Genomic DNA, 12,867 nt, shown 5'->3' on the forward strand with positions numbered 1-12,867 from the left:
CTTATTGATATAAAAGTGAGATTAATATTTTTATTCTCATATAGGCATTGTGCCTGTATAACTCATTAAGAAATACAAGGCTTAGACCCAGTCCTTTTTAAACATTAAAAAAAAAACTGATTTGAGATGGTTGGCTTGTGAGTCAGGGGCCTACAGCAATTGCATGGCTCAGAGCTTACCGTTAGGGTGTTTTCTAGATTTTAATTAGAAATAGTGGAAAGGAATTAACAGACAACAGTTCAGATTGCTTTACATAGATAGTTGGTTTTCAAAAACATCAGAAGTCCACAGAATTGATGTTACAAGCATTCCTCTTAAAACATTTTAAAACATTCATTTTATTGGAGACCTGTCTGCTCCTGACAGCTTCCCATTCTCGGATTCTAAGAAGAAATTGAGCATCTTTGGAGTTACTCCAGTTGTGGTGAGACAGCCACTAGGCAAGAATTGCCTCTTTTCATCTACAGACGAAATACTGTGCAGAAAAAAGACACACTTGCAGAATAGTTGACTGATTATATCTGCCAAGACAGAGTAATCAGCCCTTAGTAATTCTGCATCACTAAGGTCTGTCAGATGATTCTGGGCCAGAAGGCTGAAGATTTGATGCTCCAACGTTCTGTAGTATAGGGGCTTTCCAGGTGTTCAGCGGTCTCCATAAATTGGCTAAGTTTTAGAAGCTATGCTTAGTGCCTTCCATACTTTCAGTTAACCCAGTCATTCTGGATTTCTGACGGGGTTGAAAACCTATAGTCTCATAGCCAATCCTGGCTATTTACTTTGAGAGAAAAGATCTGAGTGGATGGTTTTCAGCTGACATTAATTCTGAAGACAGGACATAAGCCAGGTTCAGAACTAAGTCTTTTAGTTGAGAGAGATGGCAGAGGTTCTATTTAGTTAACAAAAATGATGGACTGGGTATTAAGCCTATCTTGTACTTTAACAATTATAACATGGTAATATAGTTTGTGTTCAATTTATATCTGAGAGAAAAGAATCTTTTAATTGGACAAAAAGGGGGAAGTGTTGTGGATAGCCCCAGCCTTTTGTTTTCATGGTATTTCCACTCCTGGGAGGGGCTGCAGAGAAGGAGTGAATCTTGTGAACCTTCTGTCCAATTGAATTTGTAAAATAAAGACTAGAGCCAGTGATTGGGCAGTAGAAGGGGAGGTGGAGAAAAAGGGGAGGAGTCTGAAGAGGAGGAGGGAGAAGAGGAGTTGCCGGGGAGAGGTGAGAGAATGGAGAGGAGAGAGCGGGAGGAGCCTTTGGAGCCTTTGGTGGAAGGACAAGGAGGAGGAGAAGAACATGGCTTAGAAAACCGCAGGTTTTAAGGGATCTCATAGCTGGGGAGTAGAGTAGTACAGTGGTAAATCTGCCCAATCCAAGGCTTGCAGTTTATAATCATAAATATTGAGTTGTGTTTTCCTTGACAGGGTCAGAGATTTACCACAACATTCCTCTCCATTTCCCCCTTAACACAGTGTCTCACTATGTGACCCTGGCTTGCCTGGGACCTACTCTATAGTCACAGGCTGGTTTTGAACTCACAAAAACCCACCTGACTCTGCTACCTGAGTGCTGGGATTAAAGGCATGCACTACCATGCCTGGCTCCTCCATGGCTTTTGGTTGCTGAAGTGATGCCGTGTAACAGTGGGGTAGGTCCTATTCCATCTTTAAGAGCATCCAATGGGGCTGGTCAAGTGCGTATCTCCTGAGTTTATAGCCTTTGTCCCAGACTTCCAGGATGGGAAGACTTCCCTCGACCACAACCCTAGTATTTATGCCCAGGACCATAAAGAAGCAAGTCCCATACAATCTTACTTCTGGGGATCAGTCTCCAGTGTGAACGGGGTTCTGGGGGGGGGGGCAGCTTTAAGAAGCTTGGTAGATCTCATATTTTACATTTATTTTTAATTAAAATACAGTTTGTTTGTTTTTTGAGGGATGGTTCCTGGCTATCCTATAAGTCTCTCTGTAGACCAGGCTGGCCTACAGAGAGACCCTTTTGTCTCTCCTCCCAAGTGCCGGGACTAAAGGTGTGTACCATCACTGCCTGACTAATTAAAATTTTATTTTTATGTTTATTTTTATTCTATGTGGATGGGTGTTTTGCCTGCATCTATGTCTGTGCAGTAGCTCATGTGTGTCTGGTACCCATGGAGGCCAGAAGAGGGCGTCAGATCCCCTGGAACTAAAGCTATAGACACTTATGGGCTGCCATGTGGGTGCTGGGACTTGAACCGGGATTCTCTGGAAGAGCAGCCAGTGCTCTTTACCATGGGGCCATCTCTCCAGTGCTCTACACTTTTCTCTTCTCTTCTCTTCTCTTCTCTTCTCTTCTCTTCTCTTCTCTTCTCTTCTCTTCTCTTCTTTCTTTCTTTTTTAATCAAGACTGGCTCATGGAATACAACTGGAGTAATAAAAGCAAGTCATGTAAAGTGAGAAAAACATCCATCCATTTTGCCCTGTCTAGTGTCTCTAACAGAACCCAAGGACTGCTGTAACCAAGGTTTGTTTATTCCTTCAGCCAAACTTAAGAAAAGGTTTGACTCTGAGTGTAGATAAAAATAGATTCTAAAATAAGCAGTTTGTCTTCTGCTTTATTTGGACACAGATTATGATGGCAAATTTGGAGAAGTGTAGTTAACTGGGTGAAGAAAATGATATACTATCCGTTACGAAGCAGAGTCCACCCTCTCTTCCACCCTCTAAAATAATCTTTCAACATGAATTTCCTTGCAAGTTATATAAATTGCCTGGGACACTCTCCACAGACATGCTTACACCCTGGTTGAAGAGTCAGCCTTTGGGAAAAGGTTATTAAACGCACACAGTGGTAGCCATGGCAACAACAAGGTGCCTGTTGTATTGGATATTCTCAGTAACTGCACCAACCTAGAAGGCTCTTGAAGACTTTAGGAAAGAAGTCATTTCTGGGCCAAGCACAGTGGCACTCACCCTTAATCCCAGTTCTAGGGAGGCAGAGGCAGGCAGATCTCTGTGAGTTTGAGAACAGCCTGGTTTACAGAGTGAGTTCCCAGACAGCTAGAGTTATATAGTAAGACCCTGTCTTGAAAAAAATAAAAGAAAGATGCCATTTTTATTTATGTATCTGCATAGGTGAGAGGGGAATGTCCAGCCACACAGCATACATCCAGACTGGTATTCCTCTGATATTCTTCACTCCAGAAATCACATCCATGATGCTTTGCTCTCAGAGGCCTGGGTTTGTTTCTGTAACCATGCCAAAACGGCTCGGCCGATCGATTAACTAGAGCTGCTTGGATCTGCATCTTCTCTACAGCCACGAAGGGTCTCACTATGTAGCTCAGCTGTCCTGGAACTCACTTTGTAAACCAAAGGTGTCCTTGAACTCATGGAGATTCTCCTGCCTCTGCCTCCTGAGTGCGGGAGTTAAAAGCTTGTGACACCACACTCAGCACTTTTTTCTGTTTAAAAGGAAAGTACTAATGAATTAAAAAAGAAGAAAAGATGCTATTCTATACTGGTGAGGGGGCACAGTCAGATGCCCAGAGAATGTCACCTAGGTTGTTGTTGACATTAGTCTGATTGGAAACATAAAAACACAACTAATCTTTAATCAATGCAAACATTTACTCACTTATAACTTATTGTTGAGTGTGTGCATGAATGATGTGTGCACAACGACAATACACTCGAGCTATAACACGCATGTGGAGCTCAGAGGACAACTTCAGGAGGTCAGTTCTCTCTTACAATCTTTACGTGAAAGGAGGGCTCCGGGCTTTCCCAGCAAGTGCCTGTATCTGCTGAGCCAGCTCAAGGCAGGTGCCTTTATCTTCTGGGCCAGCTCACTGACCCTATGTATTTATTTTGGGGCCAGGTTCCACATTGCCTACACGGCCTTGAACTCACTGGATAGCCAAGATGACCATTTGATCCTCCTGCCTCTACCTTCTGAGTGCTGGTATTATAGGTCTGTGCTGCTATACCTCATTGATGTGGTACTGGAGAATCAAATCCAGGGCTTCATAGCAGTAGACAAGCAGTTTGCAACTGAGCTACGTCCCAAACCCTGTTGATCTACTTATTTTGAGACAGTGTCTCACTGCTTAACATAGGCAGACCCTGAGCTCACTCATCATCCTTCTGCCTCAGGCTCCCCAGTGCTATAATTACTATCACACCCAGCTTGCTGGAATCTTGAAGGAGTGCAAAAAAAGTTGATTCTGAGAACAAGAAAAAGCTGGCAACGTGAGCCAAGTGCCACTGCTGGGAAAGATGCTGGTCACCACCTGGAGTCTGGCAAGCCTGCTTTTCTTCTCTACCCTTGTGGCTTCCTGTAGCTCCCTCTATTGGTGAAGCCTAACCAGGTGCTCACTGTTAAATCTGAAACCTCCAGTGGGCTACAGAGCTAGAATCAATACCTCTACCCAAGCAACAACAAAGGGATTTGCAGAATCTCATAGCCCCAGGAACCTAGAAAACCAACAGTTTCTAGATTGAGGCTTTCCCAATGCTCATTTCTGTTGCTGAGATAGGACATCCTGACAAAAAGCAACTTGGGGGTTGGGAGAGGTTTACTTCATTTTACAATTTCAGATTGCAGTCCATCTTACGAAGAAGTCAAGGTTTCAAATATCTGGTCACATCACACCTGCAGCCAAGATCAGAAAGAAATGAATGTACAGTGCTCACTTGCCTGCATGCTTGTGTTCAGTTTGATGTCTGCACTCATACAGTTCAGTACTCTCGCCTAGGGAATAGTGCTTCCCACAGTGGGCTGACAGTTTGTCAACTAGCTTAAGACAATATTATGTACATTGTCTTAATTATGTACACTCACGGGCAAAGGCAGGCAGATCTCTGTGAATTTGAGGCCAGCTTGGTCTATATATTGAGTCCCGGGCCATCCATGGCTACACAATAAAACAGTCTCAAAATAAACACAGGCAGTCTTGCAAAAAAACACAACTCAGGGGGGAAACCACAACCCAGGAGGACTGAAGAGGGGGGTCATTGGAGAGTACCTGTGGAAAGTCCCAGCCCATTATTCAGTTTGTGACAGGGTCCAAGGAACAGTCATGGGGAACATTTTGTATAGGCTATTCTCAAAGAGCCTATTCATAGTCAACCATCTATCTTGTGGTCAGCCAAGTTCCTGAAACACAGAGCTACGACCAAGCTGACCTGCACTCTTGGTTCTGCTCAGCCTGTTAGGAGTTTTGAAAATTTTTAACCCTTTCATATTCTAGTTAGTTTTCTATCAACTTGACACAAGCTATAGTCATCTGACAGGAGGGAACCTTGATTGAAAAAATGCCTCGGTAAGATCATGATGTAGCCAATACTGTGGAACATTTTTTAAAATTAGTGATTTACATGGACAGGGCCAACCCATTGTGGGTGGTGCCATTCCTGGGCTGGTGGTCCTGGATTCTATAAGGAAGCAGGCAGAGCAAGCCATGAGGAGCAAGCCAGTAAGCAGCGCCCCCTGTGGCCCCTGTATCAGCTCCTGCTTCCAGGTTCCTGCCCTGTTTGAGTTCCTACCCTCACTGCTTTTGATAATAAACTACCTGTGTGGTGACTATTCCTGGTTGTCAACTTGAATGAAGTATAATCCAGAATTGGAGGGCTCACCTGTGATTGTAAGGCCCCCACGAATGGAGGACCTCACCCAAGCCTCGGGAATTTGTGGCCACCCATTAACTGCAAGACACCGAACTTGATGTAATCAGCAAGAGGCATATTTTAATCAGTATACTGAGGTCAAGACCCATGACCCACACAGGGGCAGTGGGGTCTGACCCCGGGGCTTTGGAGACAGAGAGAATTTAAAGCCCAAAACCACAACTCAGGGGGGAAACCACAACCCAGGGGGAGTAAAGGAGGGCTATTGGAGAGCACCTGTGGAAAGTCCCAGCCCATTATTCAGTTTGTGACAGGGTACAAGGAACAGGCTATTCTCCAAGAGCCTATATGTAATCAGCCATCTATCTTGTGGTCAGCCAAGTTCCTGGTATCCAGGGTGCACAGGCATGCTAACTTGAACTCCCAGCTCAAACCCTATTCAATCTATCATCTATTTTGTCTTGTGGATAGCTAGTTTCCTAGGACCCAGAGTGCAGAACAAGCTGATCTGCACTCTTGACTCCATCTGTGGAAGGTTTAAAAATTTTTAACTCTTTCATGATCTAGATCTTGAGGCTGGAAGACACAAGTTTCTGACCTGAATCTTGACATGGAGATCTTGACATATAATGGCCATGAAAAGCTTAGGCTGAGGCAAGGTAGTGAATGCCTTTAATCCCAGGAGACTGAGGCAAGAAGATCTCTGAGTTCAAGGTCAGCCTGGGACAAAGCAAATTCCAGATCCAGGTGTGGTGGTACATACCTTTAATCTGGGTCACACCTTCTTCTGGAGGCCTACATAAGGACATTGGAAGAAGCAAGATTCACTCTTCTTTGGCTGTTTGCACGTACTTGCCAGCACATCTGCTGGAACCTACTTCTACAGAAGACCAGCTCAAACAACTTGCCTCATGGGACTGAGCAACTACTAGATCCTTGGACTTTCCATTCACAGCTGCCCACAGTTGGATTAGTTGAACTACAGACTTTAAGTCACAACAATAAACTCCCGTAATATATACATTCCATAAGTTCGGTGACTCTAGAGAACCCTGACTAATACAACTTGTTATATGGAACTGTGAGTGAAATAAACCCTTTCCTCCCCAATTTGCTTTTGGTCATGGTGTTTCATCATGGCAATGGTAACCCTAATCAAGACACAGATATTAGCAGTTCTGGTGGGTATATTCTGTTATCTGATGATTTCTACCTGCACTTTTCTACATGCTAATGAAATTAAGATTTTTTAAAATCATTTTATTTTATTTTTTAATACAGGGTCTCCATATGTAGCCTGGCTGGTCTGAAACTCTGAGGGATCTGCCTGTTTCTGCCTCACTAGTGCTAGGATTAAAGGCATTACCATGCCCAATGAACTTTCTTATTTGTTTGATACAGGGTCTCCATATGTAGGATGACCTTGAACTCCTGATCCTTCCAAGTGCTGAGATGACAGGTGTTCACCCATGGGATACATTTTAAAATAAAGTACTTGATTGGTTAAGTTTCTAGTCCATTTATTCTGTGAGCTTCTCCTCCTCCTCCTCCTCCTCCTCCTCCTCCTCCTCCTCCTCCTCCTCCTCCTCCTCCTTCTTGTTTTGTCTTGTTTTTCGAGACAGGGTTTCTCTGTATAGCCCTGGCTGTCCTGGAACTCACTCTGTAGACCAGGCTGGCCTCGAACTCAGAAATCCACCTGCCTCTGCCTCTGCTGGAATTAAAGGCATTTGCCACCACCGCCCGGTGAGGTTTTACTTCTTTATGTGTATGGGTGTTTCTAAAGTTTTAGATTGGTTTCTTTTATGTACATAAGTGTTTCCAGCACATTCTGTGAGCTGTGTGCATGCCTGGTTGCCTGTGAAGGCCAGGAGAGGGCGCCAACGCCTCTGGAACTGGAGTTACAGACAGTTGTGTACCATCACGTGGCTTCTACCAATTGAACCAAGACCCTCAAAAGAGCAGCCTCAACCTTGAGGGAGCCGAGGGAGCCCTCTTGCCAGACCTTCTGTAGCAAGTTTTAATTCAGCCTTCGGGAAGTTCTTTGTTTTCCTCAGGGCAGGGCAAGAAGTGAAGACCTGAGGCGGCACACTTGGATTTAGGAGCTTACAGAGCACTTTGGCCTTTGTCAGTTGGAACATTGAATCTGTCAAGAGGCTGCAGATGAGGAGGCCAGAGCTGTCCCCGGCTCTCTTTAGCCCACCCTCTCTCATATGTACAGGTTTTGGCCTTGCAGTGTTATGGATTTAACCTAGGGCATCATGTGAGCTACATCTCCAGCCCTTAATCCTTTAATGTTTGTGCATAATTGATTTTTCTTTATATGAGTAGCTGTCTTCAGATACACACCAGAAGAGTATGCGTTGGATCCCATTACAGATGGTTGAGAGGCACCATGTGGTTGCTGGGAATTGAACTCAGGACCTCTGGAAGAGCAGTCAGCGCTCTTAACCTCTGAGCCATCTCTCCAGCTTGTGTATAAGTATTAAACTCAGCAGAGTGCTTTGGCCTCAGTCTTTTACCATATCTAGCTAAAGTTATTCTTACAATTTTTTTTTTCCGAGACAGGGTTTCTCTGTTAGCCTTGGCTGTCCTGGAACTCACTCTGTAGACCAGGCTGGCCTCAAACTCAGAAATCCGCCTGCCTCTGCCTCCCAAGTGCTAGGATTAAAGGCGTGCTATTCTTACAATTCTGTGTGTGTGTGTGTGTGTGTGTGTGTGTGTGTGTGTGTGTGTGTGTAGACCAGTGTGTGCCCATTGGAAGCCAGAGGGATTTGATAGATATTTTGGAGCTGGAGTTATAACTGGTTGTGTGTCTCCTGAAGGGTGCTGGGATTACGGTATGCATCCGGCATCGCCACCACTGGGTTTTGCTACGTGGTTTTTGCGTTGCTTAGATAACTTGGATGATGCACTGTTTTCTTTTTTGTGATGCTGGGATAAAGCCTGGGTGTTGTGCAGGCTCCCTAGGGGCTCTACCACTGCATTGCTTCTCCTCTTTCCTTGAGACAGTGGTTCATTTGGCTGTGCTCACCTGCTTCTTGCTCCCTGCACCAGGCCTGGCTGGCTCCCTCCTGGCAGACTCAGGTAGAGTCTCTCATCATTGGTGCATGTCTCCTCTACATGCCTTCGTCCCCACACACCATTTCCACCCTGCCCTGCATGTTTCCCAGGATGCCCCCGAAGTCACAGATCTGTTTCCAGGGGGAAGGATTGGGATACAACAGCACAGCAGAGACACAGGAGACAGCTGAGGCCTCACGCACTGGGGTGCAGCCCTATCCACTCTGTTCTGGAAGTGTGGATGTCTATAGCCCTTGCTAGTCGGCCAGGATAGGCAAACTGTTGAATTTCAGGTTCAATGAGGGACTCTGTCTCCTGGGGCTCAGCAGTTAAGAGTACTGTTCTTCCAGAGGAAACGGGTTTGATTTCCAGCACCCACATGGCAGCTCACAACAGTCTGTAACTCCAGTTCCAAAAGACCCAATGCTGCTCTGACCTCTGACCTCTGACCTCTGCACACGCATGTGCTGCTCTGACCTCTGCAGACACTGCACACACATGTGCTGCTCTGACCTCTGCAGACACTGCACACACATGTGCTGCTCTGACCTCTGACCTCTGCACACACTGTAGACACATGTGCTCCTCTGACCTCTGCACACACTGCACACACATGTGCTGCTCTGACCTCTGACCTCTGCACACACTGTACACACAGGTTGAACAGATACACATGGGAGAAAACACATAAAATTAAAAATATAATAAATAAGATGGAGAATAACTGAGACACCTCATATCAATGTGTTACCTTCACATACATGTTGGTGCATGTACGATCACAGTCTCATGGACATGTTCATACATAAAATAACATGCATACACATATACTACCCTGAGAAACACTCATGCAAATATAAAAAATGGAAAACACCCGGCAGTGGTGGTGCACGCCTTTAATCCCAGCACTTGGGAGGCAGAGGCAGGCAGATTTCTGAGTTCGAGGCCAGCCTGGTCTACAGAGTGAGTTCCAGGACAGCCAGGGCTACACAGAGAAACCCTGTCTCAAAAAACCAAAAAAAAAAAAAAAAAAAGAAACATGAATTAACCTGAGCATGGTGACAAAGAAGGAGGAAGATCCAGAGTTTAAGGCCATCTTTGGCTACATAGTTATTTGAAGGCCAGCCTGGGCTACATGAGACCCCATCTTTGAAAACATAAAAAGAAAGAAAGAGAGCTAAAGAGTTAGCACACCCTGTAAAATGCTTGCATTACAAGCCTAAAGACCTCAGTTCAACGCCCCCAGAACCCATGTAATAAAGGCCAACTGCATGGTGGTACATGCTTGTAAATCCAGCGCTGGGGAGGAAGAGACCAGAGCTTGGGGGCCGGCCAGTCTAGCCTGATTAGTGAACGTCAGGCCAATGAGAGATCCTGTGGTGGATGATATTCCTGAGGAACACACACACACACACACACACACAATTTTAAGAATAACTTTAGCTAGATGTGGTAATAGAGTGAAGCCAGAGGCCTCTGCTGAGTTTAAGACTAACCATAAGAGGTTAGTCTGGGAATACCTGTCTCAACAACAAAAGAGAGCTGGTGGGCTGGCACAGGGCTGAAGGCTCTTGCCACCAAGCTCACCTGAGTTTACTCTCTGGAGTCCATCTGGTGGGAGGAGAATTAACTCCCACAAGTTGACCTCTGACCTCCATGTGTGTGCCATGGCACTCACAAACACAAATGTAAAAAATATAAAGAAAGGAAGAGAAGAAACGAGTGGAAGGGAAGAGAGAAATGAGGTCTACGGCATTTTGTATTCTTATATTATGAAAATAGTTTTGGCCATTTAGATTACCCAGGATCCCCGGAAACACTCATAACACCCATGATGTTTTGAATCATGTATGGGGAGAGTAGTCAGAAATATTCTAGGTCGTCTAGATAACCAGTTTCTAGGACTTTCAGCATCTGTCTCAGCTCTTCTGCCTCCATGTGAGAAAAGCAACAGAAATGATGTTAGCAAGTGAACCGAGCTGTCCCAATAAAACTTTATTTACACAAACAGGTAAAGGTTGGCTTTGGCCTACTGGCCCTAATTTGCCCAGCTTTGATCTCGAATTGAATAAGCTTCCAGGGCGAGTATTAGGATGGGGACAGGCTGACATTATCTAATTCATCCTAGCCAGGCTTGTCCCAGGAGAAAAGAAAATTATTTCTTAGAAAACATCTTGATCTTCTTACTCTTTGTTAGAGTCCACATTGCTGTGACCAAATTCTAGATAGAGACAAAGTAAAGTAGGAAAGGTTTATTTTGGTCCAAAGTCCTAGAGAGATCAGTCCACAGCTTCTTGGTGTCATGGTTTTGGGAGTATGTGGAAGGGACGGCTCTTTCTCTCATGGCAGACGGAGGCAGGGGTGTGGCAGTCACATGGAGGGAGGCAGGGACAATATACAGCCCCCAAGCACACAGCCCCAACCCCTCCCTCCAGCCTGTCCACAATTCTACCAACACCCACTAGTCTAATTTTGGTTTTGAGGCAGTGTCTCACTGGTTGGCCTGGCTGTCTCCAACTCACAAAGATTCCCCTGCCTCTGCCTCCTGAGTGTTAGGATTAAAGGCAGGCACCACCATGCCCAGCTTATCGATAGTCTATTTTAAATCCATCCATGGATGAAGCCATTCAGGAGGTAAAAGTCCTTACAGACAAACCCAGAGGTCTACTTTACTAACCCTCTAGTCATCTCTCAATCCAAAGAAGTTGACAGTCAAGATTAGCCATTGTCCATTGTCACCAAAGGGGAACTCCTGTGCTGTGCTGGCTTCCCAGAGCTTTATCTAAGCCTCAGTACTGATCTCTTGCAGCACAGCCAGATGAATGGAGGGAGGCAACAGGGAAGCCTTCCTCTCCACTCTACCTGTATCTCACCCTGAGAGGGACTGGAAGAAAACTGAACTAGGTTCAGAAGGTGCAGCCATCCCTCTGACTCCCGGACCAGGGCACCCACACACCACCGGCCATCTGTGCTCTTAACTTTTGCATATTCTTCCGTGTATCTGCTGTTCCTAGGGAACAACAGCCACTGTTGGAGACAGATTCCAGCTCCTCTGCTGCCTCCAAGCGCTCTTATCCGCTATGCCCCCAGCACGGATAAGCATAGATCTCCCAGTCAGCAGGTGCTCTTCGCCCACTGTTGTGGAAACAAAGCGATTCATTCCTGGTTCGGCTTGACTTACAGACCCCAGTCTCCAGTGTGGCATTTCTCAAGGGAAGCACTGTGCTGGTCAGGGAGGTGAGGCCCAGTCATGCCCTGGGTCTTCCTTTGGTTCTCCTCCCCACAGCCCAACCCCTCTGGCTCCTCAGGGTGACTGTGCCAGGTGACTGGGTGACTGTCCTAGTCAGTGGGAAAAACAGATTCCCTGGTAACAGAATTAGAAATTTGTTCTAATTGGGCAGAGTGGTACAGGCCTGTGAGCCTATAATCCTTGTTGAGGCAGAAGGATTTCAAGTTCAAATCCAGCTGTGCTATACAATGAGCCATGTCAAGAAAACAAAACAAAACAAAACAAAACAAAACAAAACAAAACGCTCCTCCTGGTAGGAATTGTTCTTCTTTACTTGATCTTCTACTAACTTCACCCTCCTTTCCCTCCTTGGAATCCCCCCCCCCCCCCAGGGTAGTGTATGTGGTCAGCCCTGAAGGGTTGTCAAATGAGGCAAAAGCTTGAGTCTAGACAGGATGGACACGTCAAACTCCAGATCAAACTCTACTCAATTACTGGGAGATGCTTTAAGCTATGAGCAGACTCCCAGCATGCACCCAAAGCCAGTCTCCAGCCTGCCCAGAGACAGATCATATGCCACCAACTGGGAAGAAATCAGGCACACTCCTTTTTACCACCCTCCAACTCAACAAGAGAGACGCTGCTATTTGGTTTTAAAAATAGAACACCCAGCCTGGACTTTTATGGTCTTGTGAAGAAGATTGTTCCTGCTCTCCCACACCTGGTCTCTGCCCCTGCCTGGCCCCATCCAGCTGCTGGATCAGCTCTGTAAAAGTTCTCAGGGTCCCCTAGGAGAAATGTGGGACTAGGCAGATTTATGGGTTTGGCCTTGGCTGAGGCCGTCCATCATGGCTCCCAGCCACAGCCCAGCTGCTCTCCCACAGCCCATGCAGCTGAGGCTGGAACGTTCTGTGTCTTCTCCCCCCCCCCACCCCCCCGCCCCAGCTTGCTGAGTCACCCCAC

At 45.9% G+C, this 12,867-nt stretch overlaps 1 protein-coding gene across 12 annotated transcripts in view; it reads left to right on the forward strand.

The window, feature by feature from the left end:
* Positions 1-12,867, forward strand: part of Prr30 (proline rich 30) — a 59,364-nt gene that overhangs the window by 27,307 nt on the left and 19,190 nt on the right. For 5 of the 12 annotated variants that reach the window (XR_013113239.1, XR_013113251.1, XR_013113260.1 and 2 more), the window contains one exon: positions 6,183-7,009. The exons of 4 other annotated variants lie outside the window; for them this stretch is intronic. The gene's annotated coding sequence lies outside the window, so the exon portion shown is untranslated. 3 more of the 12 variants (XR_013113261.1, XR_013113269.1, XR_013113272.1) reach the window with 2 other exon arrangements.

This window comes from Arvicanthis niloticus, chromosome 11, assembly GCF_011762505.2.
Source record: "Arvicanthis niloticus isolate mArvNil1 chromosome 11, mArvNil1.pat.X, whole genome shotgun sequence".
NCBI lineage: Eukaryota > Metazoa > Chordata > Mammalia > Rodentia > Muridae > Arvicanthis > Arvicanthis niloticus.